This window comes from Callithrix jacchus, chromosome 16 (genome assembly GCF_049354715.1).
Source record: "Callithrix jacchus isolate 240 chromosome 16, calJac240_pri, whole genome shotgun sequence".
Taxonomy (NCBI): Eukaryota; Metazoa; Chordata; class Mammalia; order Primates; family Cebidae; genus Callithrix; species Callithrix jacchus.
Window position 1 is genome coordinate 41,162,287 of NC_133517.1, and position 14,057 is coordinate 41,176,343.

General features: G+C 36.7%; 1 long non-coding RNA gene across 1 annotated transcript in view; it reads left to right on the forward strand.

The window, feature by feature from the left end:
* The first annotated feature begins 4,924 nt into the window (after nucleotides 1–4,924).
* The window catches only part of LOC118148629 (uncharacterized), a 42,436-nt gene continuing 33,303 nt past the window's right edge, over nucleotides 4,925–14,057 (forward strand). Inside the window, exon 1 of the long non-coding RNA XR_004735553.3 lies at nucleotides 4,925–4,969. This is a non-coding gene — a long non-coding RNA (uncharacterized LOC118148629). The remainder of the gene's footprint in view (nucleotides 4,970–14,057) is intronic.

Below are 14,057 nucleotides of genomic sequence, written 5' to 3' on the forward strand. Positions count from 1 at the left end.
TCTCACCTGAAAAAAACTGATTAAATTCTCAGCTAGAGTCTTAATGGACAAGTGAATAAGGAGCAGTGTATCTTGGGCCAAATATCATTGGGAAAAGTTCTGTGATTATTATAGTTGCAGTAGTAAATTTTATTCTTATTGGCTTTCTAGATAATTGTCTTCATCTACTTCATTGCCATATAATATGCATTTAATATATATAAAACAATTAATTGAAGAAGACTTAATTATGTTAAATTTATATTCAAGAAGTAGGAGAATTGATGAGAAGGGTCTGAGAAATAATACCCACACCCCCTTCCATAAATAAACAAAATGATTTTAATAGCAACAATAGCTGCTACCATGCATTGAGTCGCTCTCAGGTGTCAGACACTGTGTATCTCTTACATAAACCTTTTCTTTTTGTCTTAGTCCCTTTTGTGCTGCTACAACAGAACACCTGAGACTGGGTAATTGATAATGAACAGAAATGTATTGGTTTGTTCTGGGGCTGGTAAGTCCAAGATTGAGGGGCTGGCATCTAGAGAGGGCCTTCTTGCTACATCATCACATGGTAGAAGGGCAAATAGTTGGAGAGAGAAAGACATAGAACTTGAAGCCTCAAGCCCTTTTACAGTGTGCATTAATCTTTTCATGAGGATGGAGTCCTCTTGATCTAAACCTCCCATTAGGCCCCATCTCCCAACCCTGTGGCACTGGGGTTAAGTTTCAAAAACATATTTTTTGGGGGACACATTCAAACCATAGCACCTCTTCTTCCCCAAAACTTGTGAGGTAGATAGAACCATAGCATCTATTTACTGATATAATTTTACACTTTTTATTTCCATTCTGTTCTATGGAACTGCAAAGGAATTTATGTAACTCTCAGCATTCACAAACCCAGTGATCTTTACAAAAGTCCCTCAAGTATATCATTTAATTTTGAAGGTTTACTTCTTCACACAAAATCATCTACATTTTTCTGTTTCTCTGTCTTTTTAATATTAAAGTTTGCCAAACATCCTTGTAGATATGTCTCCCTGAAATGTACACACAAATTCAATGGTCCTCTAGCATGTACATAATTCGGTGTGAAAAAAATTATTTTCTTGTTCTGGACTCTAAAATTTTATGCGTGTATCTCAGCTCATTAATTATTAGCCCAGCCTCAGCACATTACTTGGGTAAGTTTTGATGGCAACTACAAAATCAAATTGCTTTTCATATAAGGACTACTTAGCCAAAAGCAGCTATCCTGAACCTAGGATTATTGATGGGAAGGGTTTTGTATTAATATATTTACATTTTTTATACTTGATTATATATTTACATATTATTTTTATGTTATGTTATTTTATTTATTTTTTATTGCATTTTAGGTTTTGGGATACATGTGAAGAACATGCAAGATAGTTGCATAGGTACACATGTGGCAGCATGATTTGCTGCCTTCCTCCCCATGACCTGTATCTGGCATTTTATTAATGTATAACATTTATATATTATCTACATATTATATAACCATATTGTATAAAATATAAAAATACATTTTGTATTTTGCTTATGTTTATGTTTATATTTAATAAATACTTTATTACATTTTATCTTGTTAGAGCTGTTTATCATAACCTTAAAGTCATTTTTAACATACTTTTTACTCTGCCTCCGTTTGATCACAATGACCACTTATTCAGTAAGTTTGTCATTTGCCAAACATAGTATTTCTGTCATCATTTAAGTCGCTGACCAAAAAACTTTTACACTCATATGCACACACAAAAACACATACTTGGGTAGAACAATATGCACATTTTTGTACAACAGATCTCTAGAAGCTCTTCCCACTCCCATTCTGCGTAACTGAAACTTTACGTTTTCTTATCAACTCTACCTTTTCTTGTTCCTAGAAACCGCCATTCTGCTTTCTATTTCTATAACTTAGATTAGAAAATCATTGAATTGGTATTTGCTTATTGACATTTTGACAACATAATTTATTAAATTCAGCCTCCTGAGAGATCCTCTTGCCCTAGAAAGAAAATTTTAAGCTTTTTACAAGATAATCTCTAGGACTAAAGCTTTAAGCAATAAACTCCAGAAATTAATTAGAAGATTAAAAGAGACCTTCAAAGTAGGTTCCACCTACTTGCCTAGAACATTTCATCTGAAGTTTGAAATTTACTTGATATTTAGACCGTAGCATTTGGAAAAATATGTAATCCCCAGTGCTTAATGAAAGCAAATCAAGTTCAGGTCATGTCAGTGGGCAAAACCTGAATGTAAAACCTCCGTGGAAAACTACCAAGAGGGCCAACTGGTGTTCTTGGCAGTACTAAATGTTTGTAACTTCTCAGTCACACTACCTGGCTTTTCTTCCTCAAATGGTAGCTTTCTTCTTTATCATACACTGACTTTTGGTTTCTATTTACCTGGATAAGCAATTTTGTTGGCAGGGGTGATTTACTTCTTTTCCTGACTAGATCTCCTCAATAGGAATGCCTTTAAGTAATTGTACATTACAACCAAAATGAACAAAATGAACCAAACTATTCTTTTGGCTTCATTCTTTAATTGTTCACAGATGAACTCTGTTGGCATAGAGTTCTTGGCCTGCAACTCTTCTATTGATTTTCAAAGGTGAAAAATGGTGTTCTTCTTCTGAAGGAAGGAAGAACAGAGGAAAAGCATTCATGTTGATTTTCAGATCAACTGAAGTGAGAGCTGCTGATCCACTTGCACTAATTAAAATCGGTATCCCAACCAATGAATTGCCAGGATCATCTGGAAACAGGAGATGCTTGCCAAATGTAATTCTGTATTGACATGCAGGAAGAAGCCTATGTTTATCCTAAACAAACAGAGGGAAAAAAAGCCAGCCGTGAATTTAGTAAATCCTGGCAAACTTTTTTTTCCACAAAATTGATTCTACATATTTAGTTTTGAATGAAAGTAGAAATATCTCATCTATATTCTAATTAGCTCTTGTTAATTTTATTTTACTCTAATTAATTCTAACTATTCAGGTTGAAACAAAGGATAAATAAATATCTCAGAAAACCTCAAGACATCCTAGTGTGAGTTTCTCTGTATCACTTAGGAACACATGCAGAGTTCATTTTATTTTGAAAATAAATTTCAGAGTGGTTATCTATTTGTTGTACCTCACATAATAAATCAATTATTAGATAAGCTAAGAATTTAAATTTTGATTTGCACAGTTTGTGAACTACATAGTCACTCTAAGCTCCTTTCAAGAGTATAGCATCAACTGTAAGAGAAGCTTTTACCAGAACTGGGTCATCCAGTGAGACTTGGCTACTGTTTATCTTTAGTTACTCACACAGCTGGGAACACATTCCAATTTTTTTCACATTGTCTTAAAACATTTAAATCTTAAAGTCTACAAACAGGTATAAAAACTTTTATTATTGCCTTGACATAATCATCATTAGTGGAAATAATGTTATAAATGAAGTTTCTAATGTTTTTCAGGATAGATGTCCTTTTCAGTAAATGGCCTCTTGATAATTGCTCTGTGAACATCTAAACCCTGTGATTAGAGCTCTTCAAATGACCAGAAGTCATTACTCAAAAACTTCCTTACCACACAATTACTGGATCATGTGCTTCTCTTGTGCTTCTGTGCTACTCCAGCATGATCCAACTTTTGTTTGGGAAAAAATAGATGTTGTTTGTGTCAGTAACAAAAAAATCATTGTCTTTTATGGTAATTTGAAAAATTAAAACTTTCAGTCTTCTTATGAAATCAAGCAATGAAAAGTATGCCTTAGAAATATTGATTTCTATTATGTTACCAAATGTTTATTAATTATGTGCTTGATTTAACATTTTTATATAATTTAATCTGGACATCATTCTTTTGAGGTGGATTCTAAATTTAACTCCATTATGAAGAGAAGGAAACTGTTTAATAGTAATTCCTGTGTCACCCAGAGTCACATAATAAGTAGGGATATGTAAATAGTTCTTGGAAGAGATCATGAGTATCCTAATAGTAGTGACAGTGGAGAGGAGGAGGCCAATAAGGTGAAAAATAGACGGAACTGAAGGGACGATCGGGAACCCCTTGTTTGAGTCACCTGTCGGTGCCAAAGAATTAAAGGGGCCATTTCTAAACTTTCATGAGGCCTGTCTGTGATCTTCAAAAACCATCCTCTCTTTTGAGTCTTCTATATATGCCTTTAAACCTCTCTTTTGAGTTGAAAAGCACTACATAGGTTTGGGCTGATATTTCCAGTAAATCTCTCCAAATCTCCAACTAGGCCCTAGGGTTATCTGGAGCATGGGGACATAGGTTCCTATGTCTCCTTGGGGTTACCCTTAAAAAGACCACTTAACACACAATGGAAGTTTAAGAGATGGGTGATAGAGGGCAGAAAAGTGTACAGGTAGATTTGGGAATTGTCAAATTGGAGATCAATCACCTACAATTTTTACTTTATCATCAGCTTAGCCTTTCTTCCAAAGTTAAAACTCCTTGTCTGATAAAGGAGAAAATCAGACAATAACTTACAGTTTGTTTGTTTTTTTACTTTAAATCCCAAGTTGAATGAGACTAGATCCTAGTAAGCTACAGTTTTGTCTTGTTTTCCCCAACTAGAAATTACAATAGATAATATGTTGTCTTTTGTTCTTTGTCAGTGTTGTCAGATTCTAGTCTTTACATCTATTGTTAATTTTCATGATCACTACACCCTCCATATTTGGTTACAAAGCTCCAGGCCGCATATGTACAAACCAAGCAATAGGCCGGGAAGGACAAAAGTTCATTCATGAGACAGTGTCAGAGCTCCAGCAGCATATAGAAGCTGACTTTTTTCTTTTAAATGGGAATACAACACACAGGACAGATTGTTCTTGTTGTTTGTACTGTCACAAGGACAGATAGTTGTATTTGCAGCTCATTATTCTTTCCTTTATTCCTGCTGATAAACATCCACTCAGGCCATTCAGTGGAAAAGAGGTAGGAAAGATTTTACTCAAACATGAATGTTTATAAAAATGGTCAACAGATTCTCACTGGATTTTGAAATTAGTTTCATTTAAAATATTATTTCTGAGCTACCTTTTAATATTTAACATTAATATAAAATTAATCAAATTTAATAAATTAATCAGTTCATAAGTGATAATATAACACATTAATATTTAATATTAAAATCATCTTTTAATAATATTAACAATAAGTAAAATAATAATGACTTTTCATAGTATATAAAGAGAAGGATTTGATACAGGACTTCTGGGCATGAGGTAAGAAGAGGCAGTGGGCTCACTTCGATGTAATGGATGAATAATTTAAATTCCCTTCCTTGTTCTGTTAGACCCGGCATTTGGATTCTGGTAACAGCCATGGATTTAGGTGTATAAAGGAGAGTATCTCATAGAAGTCTTCAATATTTTGGTATAAAGCCCGATCTATCTGCCTCAAAATGTAATTGGCCTATTTCATTTCTCCAATTTACTACCATTTCTCAAATATAAGCCTTTCCTTAAGCCACCTCTGCAAACTAAATGACCAAAAAAAAAAAAAAGATAGAGAGACTTTGTTCAACCACTCATTCATTTATGAAATACTTACTAGCATGTACTATGTGTCAGGTACCATGCTAGAGGCAGGAGAACAAAGACGAATAAGCCATTCTCTCTTGCCTCAAGAAGCTCACAGATATTTTTCATAAGACCAGTAGTGGAGATCATTATAGTAGTAGCTAACATGTATTGAGCACTTACTATGTGGCACGCAGTTTTCTAAGAACTTTACACAAATAAACTCTTTTAATATAAAATAGTATCTTTTTGAGGATAGATATATTATTATTCCCATTTCCTTGGTGCTTAAGTTGAGGCACAGAGGGATTATGTGACTTGCCCAAAGTCACACAGGACAATGAAGGGTAGAGGTAGGATTTGAACACTGGCAATCTGATGCAGAACCCATGCTCTCACACACTGTGCACTGATTAATATGGTGCTATGGAAACCGTAGAAAGGGTGGGTGCCTCACCAGGGCTTATGACGGAGGCAAGCCAGGGAAGAAATTCCAAATGAAACAGAGCTGAGGCTGAACCCTAAAGAGTGAGTAGAAGTTAGCTAAGTAAAGAATGACAAAGAAAGGTCAGGGACATTGTAAATATGGCTGCAGGGTCAAACCGAGGTATGAGAGTGATGGCAGGGAGAAGGGGCATTTGGTGGTGGGTGAGTGTATAAAGGATTGGAGATGAGGTAACAGTGAGGCTGGAGAATGTTGGTAAGGTCCATTCGGGTGGCCCTTGAGGGTTTCCTTAGAAAATGTGGATTTTATCTTATTCTTGAAATTCTTCTACATTTTGTGTTTTGTTTTGTTTGTTTTATTGTTTGTTTATCTTCATGTGAACTGCAATTCATGAGCTGAGTAACCGCCAAGTCACTTGTCTGAGGCCCTCAGTTTCTTCCTATAAAATTTATGAGGTTTGGTTACTTAGATCTCTTCTTGTGTTGAGATTGATGCCTGTTTAACTTATCCTTTTAGTCTCTTACTTGTGTGATCAAGTTTTTTCTAAAGCTAAACCTAGCCAGGTTTATATATCCTTGCTTCAGCTCAGTGGAGAAGCATAGTCAGTGAAGTCCTAGGTAACTACAGTTTAAAGGAGTAATGCTTCCCCTTTCTCATGTCAAAGTAGACGGTCATGTTATTGAGGAATGACACAGCAGGAGTGCATTACAAGTTGTACAAGGTGCACATGTGGCCAAGTACAAGGTATCATATGGGCGAGGAGTGATTATCATAAAACATTACTACTTAAATATTAGTCCTTTGTTCTTTGGCTTTCCTGATTGGAATGAACTCTGATTCAGAGATGCAGTTTGAACTTTCATTTCTTCTCCCAATTGCTTCATTCCCACTTCTTGTTCCACCAAAATTATGCTATCCTGTAACAAATCAACTCTCTTCTCCCAGTCTCCTGTTCTCATCTGTGACCCTCCTCTATTTGGGAACCTGGCTTTGAAATCACATCTTTCATCTGCCCAGTGAAAACCCTTTTCTCTGTTAACACAGGCAGTGCGCTTTGCTTCCACCTTTCTCTAAGTATAGCTTATTTTATGTTCCTTGGTATACTTAGAATCGATTTCCACTTTGCCATAAGTTTCTCAAAAACTATTTGTTTTTAAAAATATCTCAGCTAATTTTGCTTTAAGATTTGAGAAATACATAGGAAGAAGGAAGTGGCAAATCTCACAAAGCATACATGTGTACTTTTTTCTTCCTTTCCTCTCCATTGATGCCTCTACCATTCCTTCCCCTTTTGTCCTTTCTTCTCCACCCAGAAAGGATGTAAAATGGTTTACAAAAGAAATATAACATGACTAGATGCAATCGAAGTAAAATTTTCTGGTTGGGAAGTCAAATCAGGGGAAAGAAAAGAGAGGGGTCAGGAATGTGGTTACTTTTAAAACAAAAGATACGATGTTCTTGCTCCGTGCTTGTAAGCGGCAGCCACAAATTTGGCTCTAGCCAGTTTAACAACTAATGCTTAGAGGAAATTCGGATTCACTGCATCTGAAGCATATAAACGAAGCCGCAACTTGAGGCTGAGAATTGAGAGAAATCGCTCCCATGAATCCTCATGAAGAAGACCATCTATGTACAGCATTATCCGCCATCCTTACAAAAACCAGCCACACATATGAGGCTTTTTACTGGTCGGTATTTGGGGGGCTTATATCATGCCAAAGCCAATTCACTAAATGTAACTTAGGGGTCTGGGATGTGCCACGGTAGCTCTCTGCTGGGCCAGTTAACTCAAGGATAGATTTTAGAGGCTGAAGAGCAGCCGTTATGTATTCTGCAGTTCATTAATCACAAGAGATGATCTGTGGGGAAAGAAAAGCTGGTAGGGTCAAATTAATTTGGATATGCAAATTCTCTTTAAAGATTCAAAGTGCACATTAACATAGAAGGGTTGTGAAAAGTGCTGTGGTAAAGACATATTTTTACTTTTCAGACGTTTGAACACAGAACTGGTTTTCGGTGTTACTTGCCGTTGCCTCTCAGGTCATCATGTGGGCCACTTCACTATGTTCAAGGAAGGCATGCGTAGTTCATGAAATTAATTGGGTTAATCAAACACAAATGTATTAGAAATCATACCAGCTTTTAAATCGTTACAAAATCATGATAAAAATGAGATGAAATGGAGTTAAATTTCAGAAAAGATTTCAATAACATTTACTTTAGGTCAAACAAAAGCTGTTCCCTTTGAAAACTAAGATGTCCATTTTGATATTTTAAAAATGACTGCTTAAAATATTACTGACATAAATTTAACCTACTTATTTATATGTATTTTCAAATATACTGAACATAATTGAAAAGGAAAGCCTTCAACTGGTGGAGGCTGAGGTTTTTGGAACAGCATCTCTTCTTTCTTTCTCTCTTTCTTTCTTTGTTTCTTTCATTCTTTCTTTTTTAGATGATCTAGTTAATCATTTTTAATATCATAGAGATATACCATACTAAATTTATAAAACAAATATTTCTTAGATATGCATCAAAAAACTCTTTCAGTGAGGCTTATATATTTAATCTCTGGGTATAGATGAACAATTAATAAGTTCTAGCCTAGTTTCCTTTTTCGGTGTAAACAGACAGGAAATTAATGAAGGATATTTAAAGAAACACTGTTGCAAGTCTTCTGGTTTTATTATTAGATGCAAAAATTTCACCAAAACTATTTTTCCCCCTAGCAAAAAAAAAAAAACCAAATAAATAAACATCAATGAATAAATTGTACATTAGTCAGAAGTTCTCTCAAAAAAAAAAAACTCCCAAGCAGCACCTTTGCAGGAATTAGCTGTTTCCCATTTTCAGTCCATTCTCTCCTCTTTAGTTATACAAACATGCTATTTTGGGATCACTATTTATCTGAGGTACAATGCAGATTCTAGCCCATCTTCATTTTCAGAATCCACATAACAATTAAATCCTCTTGCTGAGAAAATTACTAGGCAGAAAAGAGAAATTCTCCTTTACTACATTAGACTGCACTGGATTAGGAGGAGTTTTGCACACTGGATATTTTTAAAGAATTGTAAACTACTGGTTAAAACTTCCAGTGAGAGATATGCTTCCCTTTTGAAAGTTATAGACAGTATAAAATACTACAACTGGAAGGGGTCCTATCCCATAATTTTATAGATGCAGATATTGACAATAAGGGAGGGAAAGGGATTTTTCCTATATTATAGACAAGTTACCAGCAAAAATAAAAATGAAGCCTGGACATTTTTATTCCTAGACCAGTGGTTTTATTCATAGAAATCTCTATAGAATAGATAAATCATTTTTTCCTTCTGATCAAATGAGTTTATAAAAACATAAAGACAAATTTATAGAGATTTATTAAGTACTGAATGTGTTTGTAAATAACATAGTAGCAACACACAGAGCCAAGAGAGCCCAAGGTCTAAAGCAACTGTGGTGTTTGGAGGAAGCTCATCCACACTCAGGCTGCTTATTGGACTGAGAAAATGTGCAACATGCATTACTATCGCACAGCTAGTCCTTATTCTTATTCTTCTCTAAAGTCCAACTGCTATTTATAAGCTGGAAACATTGAAATACAGATCCAGCCTTCTGTCTTTTGGCCTGGCATCATAAATCCAACTGAAATCACCTTGCTACATTTTAGGTGCCTGAGAATGAATGTCCCATAGGCAGTTGGATCTCTCTGTTATCTTAGCCTTCAATCCTGTCCCCACCCTGAATTCCTGTCTCAGTAATGCCCTCAACATCCCTTCATCATCCCAACCTGAGAATCTGGCAGTGCCCTGGACACTTTTCTCTCTTTCAACCCTCACATCCAACCAATCACCTTGTTGTGGAGCTGTTAATTTTCCTTGGCAGCTTTGGCATCCATGACTTTCTCTCCATCTTCCCTACAGAGCTTTAGCTCAAGCCCCCACCATTTCTGATGCATTGTTCAGGCAACAGAAAATAGATTTGCTTGATTATTAGAATCTTTTTCAAATTCTATGTAAACTATTACTGTAAAGGTGGGAAGAGGATGATTCTTTTCCTCCCCGTTGTAAAGGTTCATAGTGGGCACCTCTATAATAAAAAGAAGTTAACAAGAGAAAAACAGAGCAAGTTTATTTTGTGAAACCTTTTTAGAGAAGAAAATTTCAGAGAGAGTCTCACAAAGTGCCTCCAGGAAAGAGGATCAGGGAGACAGGGAAAGGGTTAAAAGAGACCTTGGTTCCGAGGCTTATTTTTGAGACCTTTCAGTTTATAAAGCCATCAGCATGCCTGAGCACCTTATTTTGGGAAATATTTTTCTGGACCTCCATGGTCTTCACCATAGATCTTTGCTTGGGAACTGGCTGATGCTAAGGCATGTTGATTGGTTGAAGCTGCTGAGTTTCCTCTTATTAACAATAACCACATACTCTGTTTTCTCTTTGTTTTGTTAAATATCATGGGAGATGAAGAGTAATGTGGCAGGTATAGAGTGAGATTTGGGAACACTTAATTAAATAGGCTACAATAATTTTCATGAACCAAAAAAACTCATCACTTACATGCAACACATGTAGATATATATAAATACTGAAATGACACCATGTCTGTCTTCCCCTTTTTAAAGTGTTTCTTTAGTTCTATGAATGACATGAAGTTAGAAATGTACATAGATGTTAAGCAAATAAATGTTCACAGAGGATGATACAAATGAATTTGGGTCACAATCAATGAAAGAAGTTTTAGAATACATAAGTTTATGTGTGAATGCATGCATTTGTATGATTATCTCATTTTCTCCCATTCATGACCAATGCACTTTTAAGCTATTGCTTCGAAAAATATCAAGACTGCAGCTAACAGCCCTGACTTCTGAAAAAGGGCACATTTACTTTCTGGAAGTTACAATGGAGGATAAGTTGTTTACTCTCTTAATTCTCTTTACTATAATTTTCCTCCCAAGTGTACTGATTTGATCCATTTTCTAAATTTGTTTGTCAGAAAATCCATACTTTTGTCTCAATTCAAAGAAGTTAAAGAGTCTAATTAATGACACCTGCAGAAACCCAGGCAACCATATAGACTACCTGAATTTCATAGCCTGCCCTATGAGAAAGCACTTGGAATTACAGAAGGGCATTTATGCTTCAACCAATAGATGTGCTTTCTATACCTTTCCAACCCAATGCACTCTGCCAAATTACTCATATGATTCTTATTTAAAAGTAGAATCCTGAGAAAAACTCAATCAGTTGTCTCTATTTAGATACTTAGTTACATACATAGCCCAGAATTCCTCCCTTTCTTTTTATTCGTCTCCATTTCTAGAGTACTGTAAATAGTTAACATATCTGAGAAAGCCCATAAAACTGACATAAGATTAGGTATGAGAAAGCACATCAGCAGATAGGGGACTATGCAGAAGCAAAATAGATACAAAAATTCATAGGACTTTCAGAGTTAGATAAGAGCACAAAATCCAACTTACCTATCTCATAGATAAAATAAATAAATAAATAAAAACAACCTAATTTTGTCCCAGACAGATAATTCAGACTTGGGCTACACAGCCAGTACATGAACAAATTGTATTAGTATCCAAGATTATTATTCTTTCATCTGAAAGTCACTGGGGACAGGAAGGGTGATAGGAGCTGCATCAAGACGACCTGTTCTGATGTAGCATTTAACTAATGTCTATTCCCAAGCCCATATAATCAAATTACCTCTTCTAAGCTTAAGCATGTTGGATCTGAGAAGAAACTATAGAGGTCTAGAAATATGTAAAAGCATATCAAGTGACAATTATTTGAAGAGAATTGGGAAGGCTTTTATCCCAAACTTCTCCATTATTAGTCTATGTCACTGTTTGCCACTTCTCACTAAAGGAATTCCATCATCTGGGAGAATGAGCACATCAAGCAGGGTGCATATGGCCACAACCTGTATCAGATAAACATGGCAGTAACTGCCTGCCTTGTGACCTCTTTTCTCTCTCCATTCCTCTCTCCCTGCTTCTTTCTTTCATTGCTTTTCTTTTCCTCCACCTTTCCTTTCTTCTTTCCTTCCTAATGTATCTATTGAGTGTCTACCATGTACCAGGTACTGATAACAGGCACTGCAAATAGAAATATTAAAAACTCAAAGTTTTTTTTTTCTATGAGGAGCTCAAAGCCCAGTGGGAATGACAAATATATAATAACGTGTTTCGCTGTTACAGTGTGAGAAGTGCTAACGTGAAGCTCCTCACACAGTATTGCAGGAACCCAGATGAGCGGAAACCCAATACTGGGGTTGGACTGGAAGGTGGAGAGAGGATAGAAATGGTCAGGAAAGACTTCAAAGATTTTAAGAAAAGGGATCATGTTCATATGGTCTTATAGGAAAAGAGTGTGTGTGTGTGTGTGTGTGTGTGTGTGTGTGTGTTGTAAGAAAGAGAGAGAGAGAGAGAGAAAATTAGGGTATTGAGGAGGGACAAGGGGCACAAAGGTATATAAAATAATATCATAAATTTAGAGAATTAGAAGTGATACAGATGAGTGAATTATAAGTAGATAAGGAGGTGGTAGAAGATGAGATTCAAAGGAAAGCCTTTGCACGCCTCTCAAGAAGTTTAAAATGTATCTTCTAATTAGTAGGGGGCCATTGGCAGGAATAAGAACCACATAATGATAACTATAATTATTATAAGCACATTGAGTACTTACTATGTTATAAACACTGTTCTGGAGAACGATCCAAGATGGCCGATCGCTAACATCCTGGGATTGCAGCTCTCAGGGAAGGTGCGGAGAACTAAGGGACGCCACACTTTCAGACAAATTCTCGTCGCTCACGGAGCAGAAGATCCCCCAGTGGAGGAAACACACGGGTCGCCAGTGCGACTCTCGTGGCGGGCGCAGCGGTTCCGCCGGCACCTCGGCGCGGCAGCTCTCGGAGCAGAGTAAACAGGGTCAGAGGACCCACAAGGGTCCCCAGCACAGCACCAGAGCCCGGCGCAGCAGCTGTGAGGGCACCTCGGCGCAGAGTAAATGGGACCAGTTCCCCTTCTGACCGAGGTTTGGAGCCCCGGGAAGGCAGAGTCGCCTACTATGGACACAAGAAGGAAGCCAGACAGGAGAATCCTGGGCAGAAAAGCACCATCAGTCTTAACAGCGCTGCTCTGGCCCTGGGAACTAACAACCCGGACGTCCACTGGAGAGACCTAATCTGAAAGTTGGTAATTTCAAAGACGACAGGAGGATAAATTTACAATGACGGGAAGAAACCAGCATAAAAAAGCTGAGAATACTCAAAGTCAGAAAGCCTCTCCCTCTAAAGATGATCACAGTTCCACATCAACAATGGAACAAGGCTTGATGGAGAACGAGCGCATTCTGATGACAGAATCACTCTTCAAGGAATGGATAATAACAAACTTCGGTGAGTTAAAAGAACACGTTGTAGCCCAACGTAAAGAAACTAGGAACTTTGAAAAAAAGTTTGATGAAATCCTATTGAGAATAGACAACTTAAAGAGGAGTATAAGTGAATTAATGGAACTGAAGAATACAATACAGGAACTCTGAGAAGTATGCACAGGTTTAAACACTCGAATTGTTCAAGCAGAAGAAAGGATATCAGAGGTCGAAGTCCAACTTAATGAAATAAAACGCGAAGAAAAGATTAGAGAAAAAAGGATAAAAAGGAATGAGCAAAGTCTCCAAGAAATGTGGGACTATGTGAAAAGACCAAATTTACGTTTGATAGGTGTACCTGAATGCAACGGAGAGAATGAATCCAAGCTGGAAAATACCCTTCAGGATATTATTCAGGAAAATTTTCCTGAACTAGCAAAGCAGGTCAATATTCAACCCCAGGTAATACAGAGAACACCACAAAGATATTCCTCAAGAAGAGCAACCCCAAGGCACATAATTGTTAGATTCACCAGGGTTGAAACGAAGGAGAAAATACTAAGGGCAGCCAGAGAGAGAGGTCAGGTTACCCACAAAGGCAAGCCTATCAGACTTACAGCAGATCTCTCAGCAGAACCTCTACAAGCCAGAAGAGA